The 25419-nt window shown below is 41.3% G+C and overlaps 39 non-coding genes across 39 annotated transcripts; all 39 read left to right on the plus strand.

The window, feature by feature from the left end:
- The first annotated feature begins 83 nt into the window (after window positions 1-83).
- On the plus strand, window positions 84-155 carry TRNAA-CGC (transfer RNA alanine (anticodon CGC)). The gene has a single exon. It is a non-coding gene; the product is annotated as a tRNA-Ala (tRNA).
- A 644-nt stretch (window positions 156-799) lies between these two features.
- Window positions 800-870, plus strand: TRNAA-UGC (transfer RNA alanine (anticodon UGC)). The gene has a single exon. It is a non-coding gene; the product is annotated as a tRNA-Ala (tRNA).
- Window positions 871-993: 123 nt separating this feature from the next.
- TRNAA-CGC (transfer RNA alanine (anticodon CGC)) lies at window positions 994-1065 on the plus strand. Its single transcript has one exon. It is a non-coding gene; the product is annotated as a tRNA-Ala (tRNA).
- Window positions 1066-1897: 832 nt separating this feature from the next.
- TRNAA-UGC (transfer RNA alanine (anticodon UGC)) lies at window positions 1898-1969 on the plus strand. Its single transcript has one exon. It is a non-coding gene; the product is annotated as a tRNA-Ala (tRNA).
- Window positions 1970-2629: 660 nt separating this feature from the next.
- Window positions 2630-2701, plus strand: TRNAA-UGC (transfer RNA alanine (anticodon UGC)). Its single transcript has one exon. It is a non-coding gene; the product is annotated as a tRNA-Ala (tRNA).
- Window positions 2702-3010: 309 nt separating this feature from the next.
- TRNAA-CGC (transfer RNA alanine (anticodon CGC)) lies at window positions 3011-3082 on the plus strand. Its single transcript has one exon. It is a non-coding gene; the product is annotated as a tRNA-Ala (tRNA).
- Window positions 3083-4326: 1244 nt separating this feature from the next.
- TRNAA-UGC (transfer RNA alanine (anticodon UGC)) lies at window positions 4327-4398 on the plus strand. Its single transcript has one exon. It is a non-coding gene; the product is annotated as a tRNA-Ala (tRNA).
- A 123-nt stretch (window positions 4399-4521) lies between these two features.
- Window positions 4522-4593, plus strand: TRNAA-CGC (transfer RNA alanine (anticodon CGC)). Its single transcript has one exon. It is a non-coding gene; the product is annotated as a tRNA-Ala (tRNA).
- A 644-nt stretch (window positions 4594-5237) lies between these two features.
- Window positions 5238-5309, plus strand: TRNAA-UGC (transfer RNA alanine (anticodon UGC)). The gene has a single exon. It is a non-coding gene; the product is annotated as a tRNA-Ala (tRNA).
- Window positions 5310-5432: 123 nt separating this feature from the next.
- On the plus strand, window positions 5433-5504 carry TRNAA-CGC (transfer RNA alanine (anticodon CGC)). The gene has a single exon. It is a non-coding gene; the product is annotated as a tRNA-Ala (tRNA).
- Window positions 5505-5949: 445 nt separating this feature from the next.
- TRNAA-UGC (transfer RNA alanine (anticodon UGC)) lies at window positions 5950-6021 on the plus strand. Its single transcript has one exon. It is a non-coding gene; the product is annotated as a tRNA-Ala (tRNA).
- An 839-nt stretch (window positions 6022-6860) lies between these two features.
- On the plus strand, window positions 6861-6932 carry TRNAA-UGC (transfer RNA alanine (anticodon UGC)). Its single transcript has one exon. It is a non-coding gene; the product is annotated as a tRNA-Ala (tRNA).
- A 638-nt stretch (window positions 6933-7570) lies between these two features.
- On the plus strand, window positions 7571-7642 carry TRNAA-UGC (transfer RNA alanine (anticodon UGC)). The gene has a single exon. It is a non-coding gene; the product is annotated as a tRNA-Ala (tRNA).
- A 1013-nt stretch (window positions 7643-8655) lies between these two features.
- On the plus strand, window positions 8656-8727 carry TRNAA-CGC (transfer RNA alanine (anticodon CGC)). Its single transcript has one exon. It is a non-coding gene; the product is annotated as a tRNA-Ala (tRNA).
- A 606-nt stretch (window positions 8728-9333) lies between these two features.
- TRNAA-UGC (transfer RNA alanine (anticodon UGC)) lies at window positions 9334-9405 on the plus strand. The gene has a single exon. It is a non-coding gene; the product is annotated as a tRNA-Ala (tRNA).
- Window positions 9406-9528: 123 nt separating this feature from the next.
- On the plus strand, window positions 9529-9600 carry TRNAA-CGC (transfer RNA alanine (anticodon CGC)). The gene has a single exon. It is a non-coding gene; the product is annotated as a tRNA-Ala (tRNA).
- Window positions 9601-10926: 1326 nt separating this feature from the next.
- TRNAA-CGC (transfer RNA alanine (anticodon CGC)) lies at window positions 10927-10998 on the plus strand. Its single transcript has one exon. It is a non-coding gene; the product is annotated as a tRNA-Ala (tRNA).
- A 465-nt stretch (window positions 10999-11463) lies between these two features.
- On the plus strand, window positions 11464-11535 carry TRNAA-UGC (transfer RNA alanine (anticodon UGC)). The gene has a single exon. It is a non-coding gene; the product is annotated as a tRNA-Ala (tRNA).
- Window positions 11536-11658: 123 nt separating this feature from the next.
- On the plus strand, window positions 11659-11730 carry TRNAA-CGC (transfer RNA alanine (anticodon CGC)). The gene has a single exon. It is a non-coding gene; the product is annotated as a tRNA-Ala (tRNA).
- A 465-nt stretch (window positions 11731-12195) lies between these two features.
- TRNAA-UGC (transfer RNA alanine (anticodon UGC)) lies at window positions 12196-12267 on the plus strand. Its single transcript has one exon. It is a non-coding gene; the product is annotated as a tRNA-Ala (tRNA).
- Window positions 12268-12927: 660 nt separating this feature from the next.
- TRNAA-UGC (transfer RNA alanine (anticodon UGC)) lies at window positions 12928-12999 on the plus strand. Its single transcript has one exon. It is a non-coding gene; the product is annotated as a tRNA-Ala (tRNA).
- Window positions 13000-13122: 123 nt separating this feature from the next.
- TRNAA-CGC (transfer RNA alanine (anticodon CGC)) lies at window positions 13123-13194 on the plus strand. The gene has a single exon. It is a non-coding gene; the product is annotated as a tRNA-Ala (tRNA).
- An 813-nt stretch (window positions 13195-14007) lies between these two features.
- TRNAA-UGC (transfer RNA alanine (anticodon UGC)) lies at window positions 14008-14079 on the plus strand. The gene has a single exon. It is a non-coding gene; the product is annotated as a tRNA-Ala (tRNA).
- An 839-nt stretch (window positions 14080-14918) lies between these two features.
- TRNAA-UGC (transfer RNA alanine (anticodon UGC)) lies at window positions 14919-14990 on the plus strand. Its single transcript has one exon. It is a non-coding gene; the product is annotated as a tRNA-Ala (tRNA).
- Window positions 14991-15113: 123 nt separating this feature from the next.
- TRNAA-CGC (transfer RNA alanine (anticodon CGC)) lies at window positions 15114-15185 on the plus strand. The gene has a single exon. It is a non-coding gene; the product is annotated as a tRNA-Ala (tRNA).
- A 644-nt stretch (window positions 15186-15829) lies between these two features.
- TRNAA-UGC (transfer RNA alanine (anticodon UGC)) lies at window positions 15830-15901 on the plus strand. The gene has a single exon. It is a non-coding gene; the product is annotated as a tRNA-Ala (tRNA).
- Window positions 15902-16740: 839 nt separating this feature from the next.
- On the plus strand, window positions 16741-16812 carry TRNAA-UGC (transfer RNA alanine (anticodon UGC)). Its single transcript has one exon. It is a non-coding gene; the product is annotated as a tRNA-Ala (tRNA).
- A 123-nt stretch (window positions 16813-16935) lies between these two features.
- On the plus strand, window positions 16936-17007 carry TRNAA-CGC (transfer RNA alanine (anticodon CGC)). Its single transcript has one exon. It is a non-coding gene; the product is annotated as a tRNA-Ala (tRNA).
- A 438-nt stretch (window positions 17008-17445) lies between these two features.
- Window positions 17446-17517, plus strand: TRNAA-UGC (transfer RNA alanine (anticodon UGC)). Its single transcript has one exon. It is a non-coding gene; the product is annotated as a tRNA-Ala (tRNA).
- Window positions 17518-18356: 839 nt separating this feature from the next.
- On the plus strand, window positions 18357-18428 carry TRNAA-UGC (transfer RNA alanine (anticodon UGC)). Its single transcript has one exon. It is a non-coding gene; the product is annotated as a tRNA-Ala (tRNA).
- A 638-nt stretch (window positions 18429-19066) lies between these two features.
- TRNAA-UGC (transfer RNA alanine (anticodon UGC)) lies at window positions 19067-19138 on the plus strand. Its single transcript has one exon. It is a non-coding gene; the product is annotated as a tRNA-Ala (tRNA).
- A 1013-nt stretch (window positions 19139-20151) lies between these two features.
- On the plus strand, window positions 20152-20223 carry TRNAA-CGC (transfer RNA alanine (anticodon CGC)). The gene has a single exon. It is a non-coding gene; the product is annotated as a tRNA-Ala (tRNA).
- A 606-nt stretch (window positions 20224-20829) lies between these two features.
- Window positions 20830-20901, plus strand: TRNAA-UGC (transfer RNA alanine (anticodon UGC)). Its single transcript has one exon. It is a non-coding gene; the product is annotated as a tRNA-Ala (tRNA).
- A 123-nt stretch (window positions 20902-21024) lies between these two features.
- On the plus strand, window positions 21025-21096 carry TRNAA-CGC (transfer RNA alanine (anticodon CGC)). Its single transcript has one exon. It is a non-coding gene; the product is annotated as a tRNA-Ala (tRNA).
- Window positions 21097-21740: 644 nt separating this feature from the next.
- TRNAA-UGC (transfer RNA alanine (anticodon UGC)) lies at window positions 21741-21812 on the plus strand. Its single transcript has one exon. It is a non-coding gene; the product is annotated as a tRNA-Ala (tRNA).
- Window positions 21813-22117: 305 nt separating this feature from the next.
- TRNAA-CGC (transfer RNA alanine (anticodon CGC)) lies at window positions 22118-22189 on the plus strand. The gene has a single exon. It is a non-coding gene; the product is annotated as a tRNA-Ala (tRNA).
- Window positions 22190-23350: 1161 nt separating this feature from the next.
- TRNAA-UGC (transfer RNA alanine (anticodon UGC)) lies at window positions 23351-23422 on the plus strand. The gene has a single exon. It is a non-coding gene; the product is annotated as a tRNA-Ala (tRNA).
- Window positions 23423-24044: 622 nt separating this feature from the next.
- On the plus strand, window positions 24045-24116 carry TRNAA-UGC (transfer RNA alanine (anticodon UGC)). The gene has a single exon. It is a non-coding gene; the product is annotated as a tRNA-Ala (tRNA).
- Window positions 24117-24988: 872 nt separating this feature from the next.
- TRNAA-UGC (transfer RNA alanine (anticodon UGC)) lies at window positions 24989-25060 on the plus strand. The gene has a single exon. It is a non-coding gene; the product is annotated as a tRNA-Ala (tRNA).
- Window positions 25061-25419: the final 359 nt, after the last annotated feature.

Raw genomic sequence — 25419 nt, forward strand, 5'->3', positions numbered from 1 at the left:
GCTTGGAAACTGATGTTTTGTTAGCTGGTTTAGTCAATTGTCTCTTGCGGCATACAATCGGAGCTGACAAAGCACAGTATCATGGGGGTGTAGCTCAGTGGTAGAGCGCATGCTTCGCATGTATGAGGCCCCGGGTTCAATCCCCGGCATCTCCAACTTTTGAAGCAGAAAAAGACACCTTTAAAAGAAACAAACAAAAGGATACAGGTATACGTAGTAGAAATACTTAAAAAATATACCAGTTCACAAATGGGAGAAAGGAGAATGTATATTTCAGTCATGACTGAGGGTATTTTTGCTGCGTTTTAGAAAAATTGTGGACTTGCAGAGCCCTAGTCGCCAGAAAACAGTATAATTATGATGTCCTAAGTGTAAGGACACAAAAGCTCTACTTTGCTTACATGGGAAATCCCAATTCTGCGATTGCCCAAAAATTCCAAGTTCTATAGAAACGGAAGGGGATGTAGCTCAGTGGTAGAGCGCATGCTTCTGCTTTCTGTTTTGAAAGCAGGAAAAGACACCTTTAAAAGAAACAAGCCAAAGGATACAAGTATACCTTGCAGAAATGCTTAAAAAATAAACTTCTACGCAAATGGGAGGAAGGAGTACGTATATTCCAATCATGAGTGAGGGTGTTTTTGCTGCATTTTAGAAACATTGTGGACTTGCACAGCCATGGTCATCAGAAAACAGTATAATTATGATGTCTTATGGGTATGGACACAAAAGCTCTACATTGCTTACATGGGAAATCCCGATTCTGCGATTGCCCAAAATTCAAGGTTCTAAAGAAGCGCAAGGGGTAGAGCTCAGTGGTAGAGCGCATGCTTTGCATGTATGAGGCCCCGGGTTCAATCCCCGGCATCTCCAGCTTTTGTGAGAGATATTTATAGATGAACTTGCACAAGGTGCTTGGAAACTGATGTTTTGTTAGCTGGTTTAGTCAATTGTGTCTTGTGGCATACAATCGAAGCTGACAAAGCATTGTATCATGGGGGTGTAGCTCAGTGGTAGAGCGCATGCTTCGCATGTATGAGGCCCCGGGTTCAATCCCCGGCATCTCCAACTTTTGTAAGAGATATTTATAGATGAACTTGCACAAGGTGCTTGGAAACTGATGTTTTGTTAGCTGGTTTAGTCAATTGTGTCTTGCGGCATACAATCAAAGCTGACAAAGCACTGTATCATGGGGGTGTAGCTCAGTGGTAGAGCGCATGCGTATGAGGCCCCAGGTTCAATCCCCGGCATCTCCAACTTTTGAAGCAGAAAAAGACACCTTTAAAAGAAACAAACAAAAGGATACAGGTATACGTAGTAGAAATACTTAAAAAATATACCAGTTCACAAATGGGAGAAAGGAGAATGTATATTTCAGTCATGACTGAGGGTACTTTTGCTGCGTTTTAGAAAAATTGTGGACTTGCAGAGCCCTAGTCGCCAGAAAACAGTATAATTATGATGTCCTAGGTGTAAGGACACAAAAGCTCTACTTTGCTTACATGGGAAATCCCAATTCTGCGATTGCCAAAAAATTCCTAGTTCTACAGAAACGGAAGGGGATGTAGCTCAGTGGTAGAGCGCATCCTTCTGCTTTCTGTTTTGAAAGCAGGAAAAGACACCTTTAAAAGAAACAAGCCAAAGGATACAAGTATACCTTGCAGAAATGCTTAAAAAATAAACTTCTACGCAAATGGGAGGAAGGAGTACGTATATTCCAATCATGAGTGAGGGTGTTTTTGCTGCATTTTAGAAACATTGTGGACTTGCACAGCCATGGTCATCAGAAAACAGTATAATTATGATGTCTTATGGGTATGGACACAAAAGCTCTACATTGGTTACATGGGAAATCCCGATTCTGCGATTGCCCAAAATTCAAGGTTCTAAAGAAGCGCAAGGGGGTGTAGCTCAGTGGTAGAGCGCATGCTTTGCATGTATGAGGCCCCAGGTTCAATCCCCGGCATCTCCAACTTTTGTAAGAGATATTTATAGATGAACTTGCACAAGGTGCTTGGAAACTGATGTTTTGTTAGCTGGTTTAGTCAATTGTGTCTTGCGGCATACAATCGAAGCTGACAAAGCACTGTATCATGGGGGTGTAGCTCAGTGGTAGAGCACATGCTTCACATGTATGAGGCCCCATGTTCAATCCCCAGCATCTCCAACCTTTGAAGCAGAAAAAGACACCTTTGAAAGAAACAAACAAAAGGATACAGGTATACGTAGTAGAAATACTTAAAAAATATACCAGTTCACAAATGGGAGAAAGGAGAATGTATATTTCAGTCATGACTGAGGCTAATTTTGCTGCGTTTTAGAAAAATTTGAGTTTTTAAAGCAGGAAAAGACACCTTTAAAAGAAACAAGCCAAAGGATACAAGTATACCTTGCAGAAATGCTTAAAAAATAAACTTCTACGCAAATGGGAGGAAGGAGTACGTATATTCCAATCATGAGTGAGGGTGTTTTTGCTGCATTTTAGAAACATTGTGGACTTGCACAGCCATGGTCATCAGAAAACAGTATAATTATGATGTCTTATGGGTATGGACACAAAAGCTCTACATTGGTTACATGGGAAATCCCGATTCTGCGATTGCCCAAAATTCAAAGTTCTAAAGAAGCACAAGGGGGTGTAGCTCAGTGGTCGAGCGCATGCTTTGCATGTATGAGGCCCCGGGTTCAATCTCCGGCATCTCCAACTTTTGTAAGAGATATTTATAGATGAACTTGCACAAGGTGCTTGGAAACTGATGTTTTGTTAGCTGGTTTAGTCAATTGTGTCTTGCGGCATACAATCGAAGCTGACAAAGCACTGTATCATGGGGGTGTAGCTCAGTGGTAGAGCGCATGTATGAGGCCCCGGGTTCAATCCCCGGCATCTCCAGCTTTTGTGAGAGATATTTATAGATGAACTTGCACAAGGTGCTTGGAAACTGTTGTTTTGTTAGCTGGTTTAGTCAATTGTGTCTTGCGGCATACAATCGAAGCTGACAAAGCACAGTATCATGGGGGTGTAGCTCAGTGGTAGAGCGCATGCTTCGCATGTATGAGGCCCCGGGTTCAATCCCTGGCATCTCCAACTTTTGAAGCAGAAAATGACACCTTTAAAAGAAACAAACAAAAGGATACAGGTATACGTAGTAGAAATACTTAAAAAATATACCAGTTCACAAATGGGAGAAAGGAGAATGTATATTTCAGTCATGACTGAGGGTACTTTTGCTGCATTTTAGAAAAATTGTGGACTTGCAGAGCCCTAGTCGCCAGAAAACAGTATAATTATGATGTCCTAGGTGTAAGGACACAAAAGCTCTACTTTGCTTACATGGGAAATCCCAATTCTGCGATTGCCAAAAAATTCCTAGTTCTACAGAAACGGAAGGGGATGTAGCTCAGTGGTAGAGCGCATGCTTCTGCTTTCTGTTTTGAAAGCAGGAAAAGACACCTTTAAAAGAAACAAGCCAAAGGATACAAGTATACCTTGCAGAAATGCTTAAAAAATAAACTTCTACGCAAATGGGAGGAAGGAGTACGTATATTCCAATCATGAGTGAGGGTGTTTTTGCTGCATTTTAGAAACATTGTGGACATGCACAGCCATGGTCATCAGAAAACAGTATAATTATGATGTCTTATGGGTATGGACACAAAAGCTCTACATTGCTTACATGGGAAATCCCGATTCTGCGATTGCCCAAAATTCAAAGTTCTAAAGAAGCGCAAGGGGGTGTAGCTCAGGGGTAGAAATACTTAAAAAATATACCAGTTCACGAATGGGAGAAAGGAGAATGTATATTTCAGTCATGAATGAGGGTATTTTTGCTGCGTTTTAGAAAAATTGTGGACTTGCAGAGCCCTAGTCACTAGAAAACAGTATAATTATGATGTCCTAGGTGTAAGGACACAAAAGCTCTACTTTGCTTACATGGGAAATCCCAATTCTGCGATTGCCAAAAAATTCCTAGTTCTACAGAAATGGAAGGGGATGTAGCTCAGTGGTAGAGCGCATGCTTCTGCTTTCTGTTTTGAAAGCAGGAAAAGACACCTTTAAAAGAAACAAGCCAAAGGATACAAGTATACCTTGCAGAAATGCTTAAAAAATAAACTTCTACGCAAATGGGAGGAAGGAGTACGTATATTCCAATCATGAGTGAGGGTGTTTTTGCTGCATTTTAGAAACATTGTGGACTTGCACAGCCATGGTCATCAGAAAACAGTATAATTATGATGTCTTATGGGTATGGACACAAAAGCTCTACATTGCTTACATGGGAAATCCCGATTCTGCGATTGCCCAAAATTCAAAGTTCTAAAGAAGCGCAAGGGGGTGTAGCTCAGTGGTAGAGCGCATGCTTTGCATGTATGAGGCCCCGGGCTCAATCCCCGGCATCTCCAGCTTTTGTGAGAGATATTTATAGATGAACTTGCACAAGGTGCTTGGAAACTGATGTTTTGTTAGCTGGTTTGGTCAATTGTGTCTTGTGGCATACAATCGAAGCTGACAAAGCATTGTATCATGGGGGTGTAGCTCAGTGGTAGAGCGCATGCTTCGCATTTATGAGGCCCCGGGTTCAATCCCTGGCATCTCCAACTTTTGAAGCAGAAAAAGACACCTTTAAAAGAAACAAACAAAAGGATACAGGTATACGTAGTAGAAATACTTAAAAAATATACCAGTTCACAAATGGAAGAAAGGAGAATGTATATTTCAGTCATGACTGAGGGTATTTTTGCTGCGTTTTAGAAAAATTGTGGACTTGCAGAGCCCTAGTCGCCAGAAAACAGTATAATTATGATGTCCTAGGTGTAAGGACACAAAAGCTCTACTTTGCTTACATGGGAAATCCCAATTCTGCGATTGCCAAAAAATTCCTAGTTCTACAGAAACGGAAGGGGATGTAGCTCAGTGGTAGAGCGCATGCTTCTGCTTTCTGTTTTGAAAGCAGGAAAAGACACCTTTAAAAGAAACAAGCCAAAGGATACAAGTATACCTTGCAGAAATGCTTAAAAAATAAACTTCTACGCAAATGGGAGGAAGGAGTACGTATATTCCAATCATGAGTGAGGGTGTTTTTGCTGCATTTTAGAAACATTGTGGACTTGCACAGCCATGGTCATCAGAAAACAGTATAATTATGATGTCTTATGGGTATGGACACAAAAGCTCTACATTGGTTACATGGGAAATCCCGATTCTGCGATTGCCCAAAATTCACAGATCTAAAGAAGCGCAAGGGGGTGTAGCTCAGTGGTAGAGCGCATGCTTTGCATGTATGAGGCCCCGGGTTCAATCCCCGGCATCTCCAGCTTTTGTGAGAGATATTTATAGATGAACTTGCACAAGGTGCTTGGAAACTGATGTTTTGTTAGCTGGTTTAGTCAATTGTGTCTTGCGGCATACAATCGAAGCTGACAAAGAACTGTATCATGGGGGTGTAGCTCAGTGGTAGAGCACATGCTTCGCATGTATGAGGCCCCAGGTTCAATCCCCGGCATCTCCAACCTTTGAAGCAGAAAAAGACACCTTTAAAAGAAACAAACAAAAGGATACAGGTATACGTAGTAGAAATACTTAAAAAATATACCAGTTCACGAATGGGAGAAAGGAGAATGTATATTTCAGTCATGACTGAGGGTATTTTTGCTGCGTTTTAGAAAAATTTGAGTTTTGAAAGCAGGAAAAGACACCTTTAAAAGAAACAAGCCAAAGGATACAAGTATACCTTGCAGAAATGCTTAAAAAATAAACTTCTACGCAAATGGGAGGAAGGAGTACGTATATTCCAATCATGAGTGAGGGTGTTTTTGCTGCATTTTAGAAACATTGTGGACTTGCACAGCCATGGTCATCAGAAAACAGTAGAATTATGATGTCTTATGGGTATGGACACATTGGCAATCCCGATTCTGTGATTGCCCAAAATTCAAAGTTCTAAAGAAGAACAAGGGGGTGTAGCTCAGTGGTAGAGCGCATGCTTTGCATGTATGAGGCCCCGGGTTCAATCCCCGGCATCTCCAGCTTTTGTGAGAGATATTTATAGATGAACTTGCACAAGGTGCTTGGAAACTGTTGTTTTGTTAGCTGGTTTAGTCAATTGTGTCTTTCGGCATACAATCGAAGCTGACGAAGCACTGTATCATTGGGGTGTAGCTCAGTGGTAGAGCGCATGCCTCACATGCATGCAGCCCCAGGTTCAATCCCTGGCATCTCCAACCTTTGAAGCAGAAAAAGACACCTTTAAAAGAAACAAACAAAAGGATACAGGTATACGTAGTAGAAATACTTAAAAAATATACCAGTTCACAAATGGGAGAAAGGAGAATGTATATTTCAGTCATAACTGAGGGTATTTTTGCTGCGTTTTAGAAAAATTGTGGACTTGCAGAGCCCTAGTCGCCAGAAAACAGTATAATTATGATGTCCTAGGTGTAAGGACACAAAAGCTCTACTTTGCTTACATGGGAAATCCCAATTCTGCGATTGCCAAAAAATTCCAAGTTCTATAGAAACGGAAGGGGATGTAGCTCAGTGGTAGAGCGCATGCTTCTGCTTTCTGTTTTGAAAGCAGGAAAAGACACCTTTAAAAGAAACAAGCCAAAGGATACAAGTATACCTTGCAGAAATGCTTAAAAAATAAACTTCTACGCAAATGGGAGGAAGGAGTACGTATATTCCAATCATGAGTGAGGGTGTTTTTGCTGCATTTTAGAAACATTGTGGACTTGCACAGCCATGGTCATCAGAAAACAGTATAATTATGATGTCTTATGGGTATGGACACAAAAGCTCTACATTGCTTACATGGGAAATCCCGATTCTGCGAGTGCCCAAAATTCAAAGTTCTGAAGAAGCGCAAGGGGGTGTAGCTCAGTGGTAGAGCGCATGCCTTGCATGCATGAGGCCCCGGGTTCAATCCCCGGCATCTCCAACCTTTGAAAGCAGAAAAAAACACGTTTAAAAGAAACAAACAAAAGGATACAGGTATACGTAGTAGAAATACTTAAAAAATATACCAGTTCACAAATGGGAGAAAGGAGAATGTATATTTCAGTCATGACTGAGGGTATTATTGCTGCGTTTTAGAAAAATTGTGGACTTGCAGAGCCCTAGTCGCCAGAAAACAGTATAATTATGATGTCCTAGGTGTAAGGACACAAAAGCTCTACTTTGCTTACATGGGAAATCCCAATTCTGCGATTGCCAAAAAATTCCAAGTTCTACAGAAACGGAAGGGCTCAGTGGTAGAGCGCATGCTTTTGCTTTCTGTTTTGAAAGCAGGAAAAGACACCTTTAAAAGAAACAAGCCAAAGGATACAAGTATACCTTGCAGAAATGCTTAAAAAATAAACTTCTACGCAAATGGGCGGAAGGAGTACGTATATTCCAATCATGAGTGAGGGTGTTTTTGCTGCATTTTAGAAACATTGTGGACTTGCACAGCCATGGTCATCAGAAAACAGTATAATTATGATGTCTTATGGGTATGGACACAAAAGCTCTACATTGCTTACATGGGAAATCCCGATTCTGCGATTGCCCAAAATTCAAAGTTCTAAAGAAGCGCAAGGGGGTGTAGCTCAGTGGTAGAGCGCATGCTTTGCATGTATGAGGCCCCGGGTTCAATCCCCGGCATCTCCAGCTTTTGTAAGAGATATTTATAGATGAACTTGCACAAGGTGCTTGGAAACTTATGTTTTGTTAGCTGGTTTAGTCAATTGTGTCTTGCGGCATACAATTGAAGCTGACAAAGCACTGTATCATGGGGTTGTAGCTCAGTGGTAGAGGAGGTGCTTCACATGTATGAGGCCCTGTGTTCAATCCCCGGCATCTCCAACTTTTGAAAGCAAAAAAAGACACCTTTAAAAGAAACAAACAAAAGGATACAGGTATACGTAGTAGAAATACTTTAAACATATACCAGTTCAGAAATGGGAGAAAGGAGAATGTATACTTCAGTCATGACTGAGGGTATTCTTGCTGCGTTTTAGAAAAATTGTGGACTTGCAGAGCCCTAGTCGCCAGAAAACAGTATAATTATGATGTCCTAGGTGTAAGGACACAAAAGCTCTACTTTGCTTACATGGGAAATCCCAATTCTGCGATTGCCAAAAAATTCCAAGTTCTACAGAAACGGAAGGGGATGTAGCTCAATGGTAGAGCGCATGCTTCTGCTTTCTGTTTTGAAAGCAGGAAAAGACACCTTTAAAAGAAACAAGCCAAAGAATACAAGTTTACCTTGCAGAAATGCTTAAAAAATAAACTTCTACGCAAATGGGAGGAAGGAGTACGTATATTTCAATCATGAGTAAGGGTGTTTTTTCTGCATTTTAGAAACATTGTGGACTTGCACAGCCATGGTCATCAGAAAACAGTATAATTATGATGTCTTATGGGTATGGACATGGGAAATCCCGATTCTGCGATTGCCCAAAATTCAAAGTTCTAAAGAAGCGCACAGGGGTGTAGCTCAGTGGTAGAGCGCATGCTTTGCATGTTTGAGGCCCCGGGCTCAGTCCCCGGCATCTCCAGCTTTTGTAAGAGATATTTATAGATGAACTTGCACAAGGTGCTTGGAAACTGATGCTTTGTTAGCTGGTTTAGTCAATTGTGTCTTGTGGCATATAATCGAAGCTGACAAAGCACTGTATCATGGGGGTGTAGCTCAGTGGTAGAGCGCATGCTTCGCATGTGTGAGGCCCGAGGTTCAATCCCCGGCATCTCCAACCTTTGAAGCAGAAAAAGACACCTTTAAAAGAAACAAACAAAAGGATACAGGTATACGTAGCAGAAATACTTAAAAAATGGGAGAAAGGAGACTGTGTATTTCAGTCATGACTGAGGGTGTTTTTGCTGCGTTTTAGAAAAATTGTGGACTTGCAGAGCCCTAGTCGCCAGAAAACAGTATAATTATGATGTCCTAGGTGTAAGGACACAAAAGCTCTACTTTGCTTACATGGGAAATCCCAATTCTGCTATTGCCAAAAAATTCCAAGTTCTACAGAAACGGAAGGGGATGTAGCTCAGTGTTAGAGCGCATGCTTCTGCTTTCTGTTTTGAAAGCAGGAAAAGACACCTTTAAAAGAAACAAGCCAAAGGATACAAGTATACCTTGCAGAAATGCTTAAAAAATAAACTTCTACGCAAATGGGAGGAAGGAGAACGTATATTCCAATCATGAGTGAGGGTGTTTTTGCTGCATTTTAGAAACATTGTGGACTTGCACAGCCATGGTCATCAGAAAACAGTATAATTATGATGTCTTATGGGTATGGACATGGGAAATCCCGATTCTGCGATTGCCCAAAATTCAAAGTTCTAAAGAAGCGCACGGGGGTGTAGCTCAGTGGCAGAGCGCATGCTTTGCATGTATGAGGCCCCGGGTTCAATCCCCGTCATCTCCAGCTTTTGTAAGAGATATTTATAGATGAACTTGCACAAGGTGCTTGGAAACTGATGTTTTGTTAGCTGGTTTAGTCAATTGTGTCTTGCGGCATACAATCGAAGCTGACAAAGCACTGTATCATGGGGGTGTAGCTCAGTGGTAGAGCGCATGCCTCGCATGTATGAGGCCCCAGGCTCAATCCCCAGCATCTCCAACCTTTGAAGCAGAAAAAGACACCTTAAAAAGAAACAAACAAAAGGATACAGGTATACATAGTAGAAATACTTAAAAAATATACCAGTTCACAAATGGGAGAAAGGAGAATGTATATTTCAGTCATGACTGAGGGTGTTTTTGCTGCGTTTTAGAAAAATTGTGGACTTGCAGAGCCCTAGTCGCCAGAAAACAGTATAATTATGATGTCCTAGGTGTAAGGACAAAAAAGCTCTACTTTGCTTACATGGGAAATCCCAATTCTGCCATTGCCAAAAAATTCCAAGTTCTATAGAAACGGAAGGGGATGTAGCTCAGTGGTAGAGCGCATGCTTCTGCTTTCTGTTTTGAAAGCAGGAAAAGACACCTTTAAAAGAAACAAGCCAAAGGATACAAGTATACCTTGCAGAAATGCTTAAAAAATAAACTTCTACGCAAATGGGAGGAAGGAGTACGTATATTCCAATCATGAGTGAGGGTGTTTTTGCAGCATTTTAGAAACATTGTGGACTTGCACAGCTCAGAGGTAGAGTGCATGCTTCGCATGTATGAGGCCCCAGGCTCAATCCCCAGCATCTCCAACCTTTGAAGCAGAAAAAGACACCTTTAAAAGAAACAAACAAAAGGATACAGGTATACCTAGTAGAAATACTTAAAAAATATACCAGTTCACAAATGGGAGAAAGGAGAATGTATATTTAAGTCATGACTGAGGGTATTTTTGCTGCGTTTTAGAAAAATTGTGGACTTGCAGAGCCCTAGTCGCCAGAAAACAGTATAATTATGATGTCCTAGGTGTAAGGACACAAAAGCTCTACTTTGCTTACATGGGAAATCCCAATTCTGCGATTGCCAAAAAATTCCAAGTTCTATAGAAACGGAAGGGGATGTAGCTCAGTGGTAGAGCGCATGCTTCTGCTTTCTGTTTTGAAAGCAGGAAAAGACACCTTTAAAAGAAACAAGCCAAAGGATACAAGTATACCTTGCAGAAATGCTTAAAAAATAAACTTCTACGCAAATGGGAGGAAGGAGTACGTATATTCCAATCATGAGTGAGGGTGTTTTTGCTGCATTTTAGAAACATTGTGGACTTGCACAGCCATGGTCATCAGAAAACAGTATAATTATGATGTCTTATGGGTATGGACACAAAAGCTCTACATATGCATGTATGAGGCCCCGGGTTCAATCCCCGGCATCTCCACCTTTTGTGAGAGATATTTATAGATGAACTTGCACAAGGTGCTTGGAAACTGATGTTTTGTTAGCTGGTTTAGTCAATTGTGTCTTGCGGCATACAATCGAAGCTGACAAAGCACTGTATCATGGGGGTGTAGCTCAGTGGTAGAGCGCATGCTTCGCATGTATGAGGCCCCAAGTTCAATCCCCGGCATCTCCAACCTTTAAAGCAGAAAAAGACACCTTTAAAAGAAACAAACAAAAGGATACAGGTATACGTAGTAGAAATATTTAAAAAATATACCAGTTCACGAATGGGAGAAAGGAGAATGTATATTTCAGTCATGACTGAGGGTAATTTTGCTGCGTTTTAGAAAAATTTGAGTTTTGAAAGCAGGAAAAGACACCTTTAAAAGAAACAAGCCAAAGGATACAAGTATACCTTGCAGAAATGCTTAAAAAATAAACTTCTACGCAAATGGGAGGAAGGAGTACGTATATTCCAATCATGAGTGAGGGTGTTTTTGCTGCATTTTAGAAACATTGTGGACTTGCACAGCCATGGTCATCAGAAAACAGTATAATTATGATGTCTTATGGGTATGGACACAAAAGCTCTACATTGCTTACATGGGAAATCCCGATTCTGCGATTGCCCAAAATTCAAGGTTCTAAAAAAGCGCAAGGGGGTGTAGCTCAGTGGTAGAGCGCATGCTTTGCATGTATGAGGCCCCGGGTTCAATCCCCGGCATCTCCAGCTTTTGTGAGAGATATTTATAGATGAACTTGCACAAGATGCTTGGAAACTGATGTTTTGTTAGCTGGTTTAGTCAATTGTGTCTTGCGGCATACAATCGAAGCTGACAAAGCACTGTATCATGGGGGTGTAGCTCAGTGGTAGAGCGCATGCTTCGCATGTATGAGGCCCCAAGTTCAATCCCCGGCATCTCCAACCTTTGAAGCAGAAAAAGACACCTTTAAAAGAAACAAACAAAAGGATACAGGTATACGTAGTAGAAATACTTAAAAAATATACCAGTTCACGAATGGGAGAAAGGAGAATGTATATTTCAGTCATGACTGAGGGTAATTTTGCTGCGTTTTAGAAAAATTTGAGTTTTGAAAGCAGGAAAAGACACCTTTAAAAGAAACAAGCCAAAGGATACAAGTATACCTTGCAGAAATGCTTAAAAAATAAACTTCTACGCAAATGGGAGGAAGGAGTACATATATTCCAATCATGAGTGAGGGTGTTTTTGCTGCATTTTAGAAACATTGTGGACTTGCACAGCCATGGTCATCAGAAAACAGTATAATTATGATGTCTTATGGGTATGGACACAAAAGCTCTACATTGCTTACATGGGAAATCCCGATTCTGCGATTGCCCAAAATTCAAGGTTCTAAAGAAGCGCAAGGGGGTGTAGCTCAGTGGTAGAGCGCATGCTTTGCATGCATGAGGCCCCGGGTTCAATCCCCGGCATCTCCAGCTTTTGTGAGAGATATTTATAGATGAACTTGCACAAGGTGCTTGGAAACTGATGTTTTGTTAGCTGGTTTAGTCAATTGTGTCTTGCGGCATACAATCGAAGCTGACAAAGCACTGTATCATGGGGGTGTAGCTCAGTGGTAGAGCGCATGCTTCGCATGTATGAGGCCCCAAGCTCAATCCCCGGCATCTCCAACCTTTGAAGCAGAAAAAGACACCTTTAAAAGAAACAAACAAAAGGATACAGGTATACGTAGTAGAAATATTTAAAAAATATACCAGTTCACGAATGGGAGAAAGGAGAATGTATATTTCAGTCATGACTGAGGGTAATTTTGCTGCGTTTTAGAAAAATTTGAGTTTTGAAAGCAGGAAAAGACACCTTTAAAAGAAACAAGCCAAAGGATACAAGTATACCTTGCAGAAATGCTTAAAAAATAAACTTCTACGCAAATGGGAGGAAGGAGTACGTATATTCCAATCATGAGTGAGGGTGTTTTTGCTGCATTTTAGAAACATTGTGGACTTGCACAGCCATGGTCATCAGAAAACAGTATAATTATGATGTCTTATGGGTATGGACACAAAAGCTCCACTTTGCTTACATGGGAAATCCCGATTCTGCGATTGCCCAAAATTCAAAGTTCTAAAGAAGCGCAAGTGGGTATAGCTCAGTGGTAGAGCGCATGCTTTGCATGTATGAGGCCCCGGGTTCAATCCCCGGCATCTCCAGCTTTTGTGAGAGATATTTATAGATGAACTTGCACAAGGTGCTTGGAAACTGATGTTTTGTTAGCTGGTTTAGTCAATTGTGTCTTGCGGCATACAATCGAAGCTGACAAATCACAGTATTATGGGGGTGTAGCTCAGTGGTAGAGCGCATGCTTCGCATGTATGAGGCCCGGGGTTCAATCCCCGGCATCTCCAGCTTTTGTAAGAGATATTTATAGATGAACTTGCACAAGGTGCTTGGAAACTGATGTTTTGTTATCTGGTTTAGTCAATTGTGTATTGCAGCCTACAATCGAAGCTGACAAAGCACTGTATCATGGGGTAGAGTGGGAGAGCGCATGCTTCGCATGCATGAGGCCCCGGGTTCAATCCCCGGCATCTCCAACTTTTAAAGCAGAAAAAGACACCTTTAAAAGAAACAAACAAAAGGATACAGGTATACGTAGTAGAAATACTTAAAAAATATACCAGTTCACAAATGGGAGAAAGGAGAATGTATATTTCAGTCATGACTGAGGGTATTTTTGCTGCGTTTTAGAAAAATTGTGAACTTGCAGAGCCCTAGTCGCCAGAAAACAGTATAATTATGATGTCCTAGGTGTAAGGACACAAAAGCTGTACTTTGCTTACATGGGAAATCAGAATTCTGCGATTGCCAAAAAATTCCAAGTTCTATAGAAACGGAAGGGGGTGTAGCTCAGTGGTAGAGCGCATGCTTCTGCTTTCTGTTTTGAAAGCAGGAAAAGACACCTTTAAAAGAAACAAGCCAAAGGATACAAGTATACCTTGCAGAAATGCTTAAAAAATAAACTTCTACGCAAATGGGAGGAAGGAGTACGTATATTCCAATCATGAGTGAGGGTGTTTTTGCTGCATTTTAGAAACATTGTGGACTTGCACAGCCATGGTCATCAGAAAACAGTATAATTATGATGTCTTATGGGTATGGACACATTGGCAATCCCGATTCTGTGATTGCCCAAAATTCAAAGTTCTAAAGAAGAACAAGGGGGTGTAGCTCAGTGGTAGAGCGCATGCTTTGCATGTATGAGGCCCCGGGCTCAATCCCCGGCATCTCCAGCTTTTGTGAGAGATATTTATAGATGAACTTGCACAAGGTGCTTGGAAACTGATGTTTTGTTAGCTGGTTTAGTCAATTGTGTCTTGCGGCATACAATCGAAGCTGACAAAGCACTGTATCATTGGGGTGTAGCTCACTGGTAGAGCCCATGCCTCGCATGCATGCGGCCCCGGGTTCAATCCCTGGCATCTCCAAACTTTGAAGCAGAAAAAGACACCTTTAAAAGAAACAAACAAAAGGATACAGGTATACGTAGTAGAAATACTTAAAAAATATACCAGTTCACAAATGGGAGAAAGGAGAATGTATATTTCGGTCATGACTGAGGGTATTTTTGCTGCGTTTTAGAAAAATTGTGGACTTGCAGAGCCCTAGTCGCTAGAAAACAGTATAATTATGATGTCCTAGGTGTAAGGACACAAAAGCTCTACTTTGCTTACATGTGAAATCCCAATTCTGCGATTGCCAAAAAATTCCTAGTTCTACAGAAACGGAAGGGGATGTAGCTCAGTGGTAGAGCGCATGCTTCTGCTTTCTGTTTTGAAAGCAGGAAAAGACACCTTTAAAAGAAACAAGCCAAAGGATACAAGTATACCTTGCAGAAATGCTTAAAAAATAAACTTCTACGCAAATGGGAGGAAGGAGTACGTATATTCCAATCATGAGTGAGGGTGTTTTTGCTGCATTTTAGAAACATTGTGGACTTGCACAGCCATGGTCATCAGAAAACAGTATAATTATGATGTCTTATGGGTATGGACACAAAAGCTCTACATTGCTTACATGGGAAATCCCGATTCTGCGATTGCCCAAAATTCAAAGTTCTAAAGAAGCGCAAGGGGGTGTAGCGCAGTGGTAGAGCGCATGCTTTGCATGTATGAGGCCCCGGGCTCAATCCCCGGCATCTCCAGCTTTTGTAAGAGATATTTATAGATGAACTTGCACAAGGTGCTAGGAAACTGATGTTTTGTTATCTGGTTTAGTCAATTGTGTCTTGCGGCATACAATCGAAGCTGACAAAGCACTGTATCATGGGGGTGTAGATCAGTGGTAGAGCGCATGCCTCGCATGCATGAGGCCCCGGTTTCAATCCCCGGCATCTCCACCCTTTGAAGCAGAAAAAGACACCTTTAAAAGAAACAAACAAAAGGATACAGGTATACGTAGTAGAAATACTTAAAAAATATACCAGTTCACAAATGGGAGAAAGGAGAATGTATATTTCAGTCATGACTGAGGGTATTTTTGCTGCGTTTTAGAAAAATTGTGAACTTGCAGAGCCCTAGTCGCTAGAAAACAGTATAATTATGATGTCCTAGGTGTAAGGACACAAAAGCTCTACTTTGCTTACATGGGAAATCCCAATTCTGCGATTGCCAAAAAATTCCTAGTTCTACAGAAACGGAAGGGGATGTAGCTCAGTGGTAGAGCACATGCTTCTGCTTTCTGTTTTGAAAGCAGGAAAAGACACCTTTAAAAGAAACAAGCCAAAGGATACAAGTATACCTTGCAGAAATGCTTAAAAAATAAACTTCTACGCAAATGGGAGGAAGGAGTACGTATATTCCAATCATGAGTGAGGGTGTTTTTGCTGCATTTTAGAAACATTGTGGACTTGCACAGCCATGGTCATCAGAAAACAGTATAATTATGATGTCTTATGGGTATGGACACAAAAGCTCTACATTGGTTACATGGGAAATCCCGATTCTGCGATTGCCCAAAATTCACAGATCTAAAGAAGCGCAAGGGGGTGTAGCTCAGTGGTAGAGCGCATGCTTTGCATGTATGAGGCCCCAGGCTCAATCCCTGGCATCTCCAGCTTTTGTAAGAGATATTTATAGATGAACTTGCACAAGGTGCTTGGAAACTGATGTTTTGTTATCTGGTTTAGTCAATTGTGTCTTGCGGCATACAATCGAAGCTGACAAAGCACTGTATCATTGGGGTGTAGATCAGTGGTAGAGCGCATGCTTCACATGTATGAGGCCCCGGGTTCAATCTCCAGCATCTCCAACCTTTGAAGCAGAAAAAGACACCTTTAAAAGAAACAAACAAAAGGATACAGGTATACGTAGCAGAAATACTTAAAAAATATACCAGTTCACAAATGGGAGAAAGGAGAATGTATATTTCAGTCATAACTGAGGGTATTTTTGCTGCGTTTTAGAAAAATTGTGGACTTGCAGAGCCCTAGTCGCCAGAAAACAGTATAATTATGATGTCCTAGGTGTAAGGACACAAAAGCTCTACTTTGCTTACATGGGAAATCCCAATTCTGCGATTGCCAAAAAATTCCAAGTTCTATAGAAACGGAAGGGGATGTAGCTCAGTGGTAGAGCGCATGCTTCTGCTTTCTGTTTTTAAAGCAGGAAAAGACACCTTTAAAAGAAACAAGCCAAGGGATACAAGTATACCTTGCAGAAATGCTTAAAAAATAAACTTCTACGCAAATGGGAGGAAGGAGTACGTATATTCCAATCATGAGTGAGGGTGTTTTTGCTGCATTTAAGAAACATTGTGGACTTGCACAGCCATGGTCATCAGAAAACAGTATAATTATGATGTCTTATGGGTATGGACACAAAAGCTCTACATTGGTTACATGGGAAATCCCGATTCTGCGATTGCCCAAAATTCACAGATCTAAAGAAGCGCAAGGGGGTGTAGCTCAGTGGTAGAGCGCATGCTTTGCATGTATGAGGCCCCGGGTTCAATCCCCGGCATCTCCAGCTTTTGTGAGAGATATTTATAGATGAACTTGCACAAGGTGCTTGGAAACTGATGTTTTGTTAGCTGGTTTAGTCAATTGTGTCTTGCGGCATACAATCGAAGCTGACAAAGAACTGTATCATGGGGGTGTAGCTCAGTGGTAGAGCACATGCTTCGCATGTATGAGGCCCCAGGTTCAATCCCCGGCATCTCCAACCTTTGAAGCAGAAAAAGACACCTTTAAAAGAAACAAACAAAAGGATACAGGTATACGTAGTAGAAATACTGAAAAAAAAAAACAGTTCACAAATGGGAGAATGTATATTTCAGTCATGACTGAGGGTATTTTTGCTGCGTTTTAGAAAAATTTGAGTTTTGAAAGCAGGAAAAGACACCTTTAAAAGAAACAAGCCAAAGGATACAAGTATACCTTGCAGAAATGCTTAAAAAATAAACTTCTACGCAAATGGGAGGAAGGAGTACGTATATTCCAATCATGAGTGAGGGTGTTTTTGCTGCATTTTAGAAACATTGTGGACTTGCACAGCCATGGTCATCAGAAAACAGTAGAATTATGATGTCTTATGGGTATGGACACATTGGCAATCCCGATTCTGTGATTGCCCAAAATTCAAAGTTCTAAAGAAGAACAAGGGGGTGTAGCTCAGTGGTAGAGCGCATGCTTTGCATGTATGAGGCCCCGGGTTCAATCCCCGGCATCTCCAGCTTTTGTGAGAGATATTTATAGATGAACTTGCACAAGGTGCTTGGAAACTGATGTTTTGTTAGCTGGTTTAGTCAATTGTGTCTTTCGGCATACAATCGAAGCTGACGAAGCACTGTATCATTGGGGTGTAGCTCAGTGGTAGAGCGCATGCCTCACATGCATGCAGCCCCAGGTTCAATCCCTGGCATCTCCAACCTTTGAAGCAGAAAAAGACACCTTTAAAAGAAACAAACAAAAGGATACAGGTATACGTAGTAGAAATACTTAAAAAATATACCAGTTCACAAATGGGAGAAAGGAGAATGTATATTTCAGTCATAACTGAGGGTATTTTTGCTGCGTTTTAGAAAAATTGTGGACTTGCAGAGCCCTAGTCGCCAGAAAACAGTATAATTATGATGTCCTAGGTGTAAGGACACAAAAGCTCTACTTTGCTTACATGGGAAATCCCAATTCTGCGATTGCCAAAAAATTCCAAGTTCTATAGAAACGGAAGGGGATGTAGCTCAGTGGTAGAGCGCATGCTTCTGCTTTCTGTTTTGAAAGCAGGAAAAGACACCTTTAAAAGAAACAAGCCAAAGGATACAAGTATACCTTGCAGAAATGCTTAAAAAATAAACTTCTACGCAAATGGGAGGAAGGAGTACGTATATTCCAATCATGAGTGAGGGTGTTTTTGCTGCATTTTAGAAACATTGTGGACTTGCACAGCCATGGTCATCAGAAAACAGTATAATTATGATGTCTTATGGGTATGGACACAAAAGCTCTACATTGCTTACATGGGAAATCCCGATTCTGCGAGTGCCCAAAATTCAAAGTTCTGAAGAAGCGCAAGGGGGTGTAGCTCAGTGGTAGAGCGCATGCCTTGCATGCATGAGGCCCCGGGTTCAATCCCCGGCATCTCCAACCTTTGAAAGCAGAAAAAAACACCTTTAAAAGAAACAAACAAAAGGATACAGGTATACGTAGTAGAAATACTTAAAAAATATACCAGTTCACAAATGGGAGAAAGGAGAATGTATATTTCAGTCATGACTGAGGGTATTATTGCTGCGTTTTAGAAAAATTGTGGACTTGCAGAGCCCTAGTCGCCAGAAAACAGTATAATTATGATGTCCTAGGTGTAAGGACACAAAAGCTCTACTTTGCTTACATGGGAAATCCCAATTCTGCGATTGCCAAAAAATTCCAAGTTCTACAGAAACGGAAGGGCTCAGTGGTAGAGCGCATGCTTTTGCTTTCTGTTTTGAAAGCAGGAAAAGACACCTTTAAAAGAAACAAGCCAAAGGATACAAGTATACCTTGCAGAAATGCTTAAAAAATAAACTTCTACGCAAATGGGCGGAAGGAGTACGTATATTCCAATCATGAGTGAGGGTGTTTTTGCTGCATTTTAGAAACATTGTGGACTTGCACAGCCATGGTCATCAGAAAACAGTATAATTATGATGTCTTATGGGTATGGACACAAAAGCTCTACATTGCTTACATGGGAAATCCCGATTCTGCGATTGCCCAAAATTCAAAGTTCTAAAGAAGCGCAAGGGGGTGTAGCTCAGTGGTAGAGCGCATGCTTTGCATGTATGAGGCCCCGGGTTCAATCCCCGGCATCTCCAGCTTTTGTAAGAGATATTTATAGATGAACTTGCACAAGGTGCTTGGAAACTTATGTTTTGTTAGCTGGTTTAGTCAATTGTGTCTTGCGGCATACAATTGAAGCTGACAAAGCACTGTATCATGGGGTTGTAGCTCAGTGGTAGAGGAGGTGCTTCACATGTATGAGGCCCTGTGTTCAATCCCCGGCATCTCCAACTTTTGAAAGCAAAAAAAGACACCTTTAAAAGAAACAAACAAAAGGATACAGGTATACGTAGTAGAAATACTTTAAACATATACCAGTTCAGAAATGGGAGAAAGGAGAATGTATACTTCAGTCATGACTGAGGGTATTCTTGCTGCGTTTTAGAAAAATTGTGGACTTGCAGAGCCCTAGTCGCCAGAAAACAGTATAATTATGATGTCCTAGGTGTAAGGACACAAAAGCTCTACTTTGCTTACATGGGAAATCCCAATTCTGCGATTGCCAAAAAATTCCAAGTTCTACAGAAACGGAAGGGGATGTAGCTCAATGGTAGAGCGCATGCTTCTGCTTTCTGTTTTGAAAGCAGGAAAAGACACCTTTAAAAGAAACAAGCCAAAGAATACAAGTTTACCTTGCAGAAATGCTTAAAAAATAAACTTCTACGCAAATGGGAGGAAGGAGTACGTATATTTCAATCATGAGTAAGGGTGTTTTTTCTGCATTTTAGAAACATTGTGGACTTGCACAGCCATGGTCATCAGAAAACAGTATAATTATGATGTCTTATGGGTATGGACATGGGAAATCCCGATTCTGCGATTGCCCAAAATTCAAAGTTCTAAAGAAGCGCACAGGGGTGTAGCTCAGTGGTAGAGCGCATGCTTTGCATGTTTGAGGCCCCGGGCTCAGTCCCCGGCATCTCCAGCTTTTGTAAGAGATATTTATAGATGAACTTGCACAAGGTGCTTGGAAACTGATGCTTTGTTAGCTGGTTTAGTCAATTGTGTCTTGTGGCATATAATCGAAGCTGACAAAGCACTGTATCATGGGGGTGTAGCTCAGTGGTAGAGCGCATGCTTCGCATGTGTGAGGCCCGAGGTTCAATCCCCGGCATCTCCAACCTTTGAAGCAGAAAAAGACACCTTTAAAAGAAACAAACAAAAGGATACAGGTATACGTAGCAGAAATACTTAAAAAATGGGAGAAAGGAGACTGTGTATTTCAGTCATGACTGAGGGTGTTTTTGCTGCGTTTTAGAAAAATTGTGGACTTGCAGAGCCCTAGTCGCCAGAAAACAGTATAATTATGATGTCCTAGGTGTAAGGACACAAAAGCTCTACTTTGCTTACATGGGAAATCCCAATTCTGCTATTGCCAAAAAATTCCAAGTTCTACAGAAACGGAAGGGGATGTAGCTCAGTGTTAGAGCGCATGCTTCTGCTTTCTGTTTTGAAAGCAGGAAAAGACACCTTTAAAAGAAACAAGCCAAAGGATACAAGTATACCTTGCAGAAATGCTTAAAAAATAAACTTCTACGCAAATGGGAGGAAGGAGAACGTATATTCCAATCATGAGTGAGGGTGTTTTTGCTGCATTTTAGAAACATTGTGGACTTGCACAGCCATGGTCATCAGAAAACAGTATAATTATGATGTCTTATGGGTATGGACATGGGAAATCCCGATTCTGCGATTGCCCAAAATTCAAAGTTCTAAAGAAGCGCACGGGGGTGTAGCTCAGTGGCAGAGCGCATGCTTTGCATGTATGAGGCCCCGGGTTCAATCCCCGTCATCTCCAGCTTTTGTAAGAGATATTTATAGATGAACTTGCACAAGGTGCTTGGAAACTGATGTTTTGTTAGCTGGTTTAGTCAATTGTGTCTTGCGGCATACAATCGAAGCTGACAAAGCACTGTATCATGGGGGTGTAGCTCAGTGGTAGAGCGCATGCCTCGCATGTATGAGGCCCCAGGCTCAATCCCCAGCATCTCCAACCTTTGAAGCAGAAAAAGACACCTTAAAAAGAAACAAACAAAAGGATACAGGTATACATAGTAGAAATACTTAAAAAATATACCAGTTCACAAATGGGAGAAAGGAGAATGTATATTTCAGTCATGACTGAGGGTGTTTTTGCTGCGTTTTAGAAAAATTGTGGACTTGCAGAGCCCTAGTCGCCAGAAAACAGTATAATTATGATGTCCTAGGTGTAAGGACAAAAAAGCTCTACTTTGCTTACATGGGAAATCCCAATTCTGCCATTGCCAAAAAATTCCAAGTTCTATAGAAACGGAAGGGGATGTAGCTCAGTGGTAGAGCGCATGCTTCTGCTTTCTGTTTTGAAAGCAGGAAAAGACACCTTTAAAAGAAACAAGCCAAAGAAAACAGGTATACCTTGCAGAAATGCTTAAAAAATAAACTTCTACGCAAATGGGAGGAAGGAGTACGTATATTCCAATCATGAGTGAGGGTGTTTTTGCTGCATTTTAGAAACATTGTGGACTTGCACAGCCATGGTCATCGGAAAACAGTATAATTATGATGTCTTATGGGTATGGACACAAAAGCTCTACATTGCTTACATGGGAAATCCCGATTCTGCGATTACCCAAAATTCAAAGTTCTAAAGAAGCGCAAGGGGGTGTAGCTCAGTGGTAGAGCGCATGCTTTGCATGTATGAGGCCCCGGGTTCAATCCCCGGCATCTCCAGCTTTTGTAAGAGATATTTAGAGATGAACTTGCACAAGGTGCTTGGAAACCGATGTTTTGTTAGCTGGTTTAGTCAATTGTGTCTTGCGGCATACAATCGAAGCTGACAAAGCACTGTATCATGGGGGTGCAGCTCAGTGGTAGAGCGCATGCTTTGCATGTATGAGGCCCCGGCATCTCCAGCTTTTGCAAGAGATATTTATAGATGAACTTGCACAAGGTGCTTGGAAACTGATGTTGTGTTAGCTGGTTTAGTCAATTGTGTCTTGTGGCATACAATCAAAGCTGACAAAGCACTGTATCATGGGGGTGTAGCTCAGTGGTAGAGCGCATGTTTCGCATGTATGAGGCCCCGGGTTCAATCCCCGGCATCTCCAACCTTTGAAGCAGAAAAAGACACCTTTAAAAGAAACAAACAAAAGGATACAGGTATACGTAGTAGAAATACTTAAAAAATATACCAGTTCACAAATGGGAGAAAGGAGAATGTATATTTCAGTCATGACTGAGGGTATTTTTGCTGCGTTTTAGAAAAATTGTGGACTTGCAGAGCCCTAGTCGCCAGAAAACAGTATAATTATGATGTCCTAGGTGTAAGGACACAAAAGCTCTACTTTGCTTACATGGGAAATCCCAATTCTGCCATTGCCAAAAAATTCCAAGTTCTATAGAAACGGAAGGGGATGTAGCTCAGTGGTAGAGCGCATGCTTCTGCTTTCTGTTTTGAAAGCAGGAAAAGACACCTTTAAAAGAAACAAGCCAAAGAATACCTTGCAGAAATGCTTAAAAAATAAACTTCTACGCAAATGGGAGGAAGGAGTATGTATATTCCAATCATGAGTGAGGGTGTTTTTGCTGCATTTTAGAAACATTGTGGACTTGCACAGCCATGGTCATCAGAAAACAGTATAATTATGATGTCTTATGGGTATGGACACAAAAGCTCTACATTGCTTACATGGGAAATCCCAATTCTGCGATTGCCAAAAAATTCCAAGTTCTACAGAAACGGAAGGGGATGTAGCTCAGTGGTGGAGCGCATGCTTCTGCTTTCTGTTTTGAAAGCAGGAAAAGACACCTTTAAAAGAAACAAGCCAAAGGATACAGGTATACCTTGCAGAAATGCTTAAAAAATAAACTTCTACGCAAATGGGAGGAAGGAGTACGTATATTCCAATCATGAGTGAGGGTGTTTTTGCTGCATTTTAGAAACATTGTGGACTTGCACAGCCATGATTATCAGAAAACAGTATAATTATGATGTCTTATGGGTATGGACGCAAAAGCTCTACATTGCTTACATGGGAAATCCCGATTCTGCGATTGCCCAAAATTCAAAGTTCTAAAAAAGCGCAAGGGGGTGTAGCTCAGTGGTAGAGCGCATGCTTTGCATGTATGAGGCCCCGGCATCTCCAGCTTTTGCAAGAGATATTTATAGATGAACTTGCACAAGGTGCTTGGAAACTGATGTTGTGTTAGCTGGTTTAGTCAATTGTGTCTTGCGGCATACAATCGAAGCTGACAAAGCACTGTATCATGGGGGTGTAGCTCAGTGGTAGAGCGCATGCTTTGCATGTATGAGGCCCCGGGTTCAATCCCCGGCATCTCCAACTTTTGAAGCAGAAAAAGACACCTTTAAAAGAAACAAACAAAAGGATACAGGTATACGTAGTAGAAATACTTAAAAAATATACCAGTTCACAAATGGGAGAAAGGAGAATGTATATTTCAGTCATCACTGAGGGTATTTTTGCTGCGTTTTAGAAAAATTGTGGACTTGCAGAGCCCTAGTCGCCAGAAAACAGTATAATTATGATGTCCTAGGTGTAAGGACACAAAAGCTCTACTTTGCTTACATGGGAAATCCCAATTCTGCCATTGCCAAAAAATTCCAAGTTCTATAGAAACGGAAGGGGATGTAGCTCAGTGGTAGAGCGCATGCTTCTGCTTTCTGTTTTGAAAGCAGGAAAAGACACCTTTAAAAGAAACAAGCCAAAGAATACAGGTATACCTTGCAGAAATGCTTAAAAAATAAACTTCTACACAAATGGGAGGAAGGAGTATGTATATTCCAATCATGAGTGAGGGTGTTTTTGCTGCATTTTAGAAACATTGTGGACTTGCACAGCCATGGTCATCAGAAAACAGTATAATTATGATGTCTTATGGGTATGGACATGGGAAATCCCGATTCTGCGATTGCCCAAAATTCAAAGCTCTAAAGACGCGCAAGGGGGTGTAGCTCAGTGGTAGAGCGCATGCTTTGCATGCATGAGGCCCCGGGTTAAATCCCCAACATCTCCAGCTTTTGTAAGAGATATTTATAGATGAACTTGCACAAGGTGCTTGGAAACTGATGTTTTGTTAGCTGGTTCACAAATGGGAGGAAGGAGAATGTATATTTCAGTCATGACTGAGTGTATTTTTGCTGCGTTTTAGAAAAATTGTGGACTTGCAGAGCCCTAGTCGCCAGAAAACAGTATAATTATGATGTCCTAGGTGTAAGGACACAAAAGCTCTACTTTGCTTACATGGGAAATCCCAATTCTGCCATTGCCAAAAAATTCCAAGTTCTACAGAAACGGAAGGGGATGTAGCTCAGTGGTAGAGCGCATGCTTCTGCTTTCTGTTTTGAAAGCAGGAAAAGACATTTTTAAAAGAAACAAGCCAAAGGATACAAGTATACCTTGCAGAAATGCTTAAAAAATAAACTTCTACGCAAATGGGAGGAAGGAGTACGTATATTCCAATCATGAGTGAGGGTGTTTTTGCTGCATTTTAGAAACAATGTGGACTTGCACAGCCATGGTCATCAGAAAACAGTATAATTATGATGTCTTATGGGTATGGACACAAAAGCTCTACATTGCTTACATGGGAAATCCCGATTCTGCGATTGCCCGAAATTCATAGTTCTAAAGAAGCGCAAGGGGGTGTAGCACAGTGGTAGAGCGCATGCTTTGCATGCATGAGGCCCCGGGTTCTACGCAAATGGGAGGAAGGAGTACGTATATTCCAATCATTAGTGAGGGTGTTTTTGCGGCATTTTAGAAACATTGTGGACTTGCACAGCCATGGTCATCAGAAAACAGTATAATTATGATGTCTTATGGGTATGGACATGGGAAATCCCGATTCTGCGATTGCCCAAAATTCAAAGCTCTAAAGAAGCGCAAGGGGGTGTAGCTCAGTGGTAGAGCGCATGCTTTGCATGCATGAGGCCCCGGGTTAAATCCCCGGCATCTCCAGCTTTTGTAAGAGATATTTATAGATGAACTTGCACAAGGTGCTTGGAAACTGATGTTTTGTTAGCTGGTTCACAAATGGGAGAAAGGAGAATGTATATTTCAGTCATGACTGAGGGTATTTTTGCTGCGTTTTAGAAAAATTGTGGACTTGCAGAGCCCTAGTCGCCAGAAAACAGTATAATTATGATGTCCTAGGTGTAAGGACACAAAAGCTCTACATTGCTTACTTGGGAAAAGACACAAGCTCAGTGGTAGAGCGCATGCTTTGCATGTATGAGGCCCCGGGTTCAATCCCCGGCATCTCCAGCTTTTGCAAGAGATATTTATAGATGAACTTGCACAAGGTGCTTGGAAACTGA

Source organism: Hyla sarda, chromosome 3 (genome assembly GCF_029499605.1).
Source record: "Hyla sarda isolate aHylSar1 chromosome 3, aHylSar1.hap1, whole genome shotgun sequence".
Classification (NCBI taxonomy): domain Eukaryota; kingdom Metazoa; phylum Chordata; class Amphibia; order Anura; family Hylidae; genus Hyla; species Hyla sarda.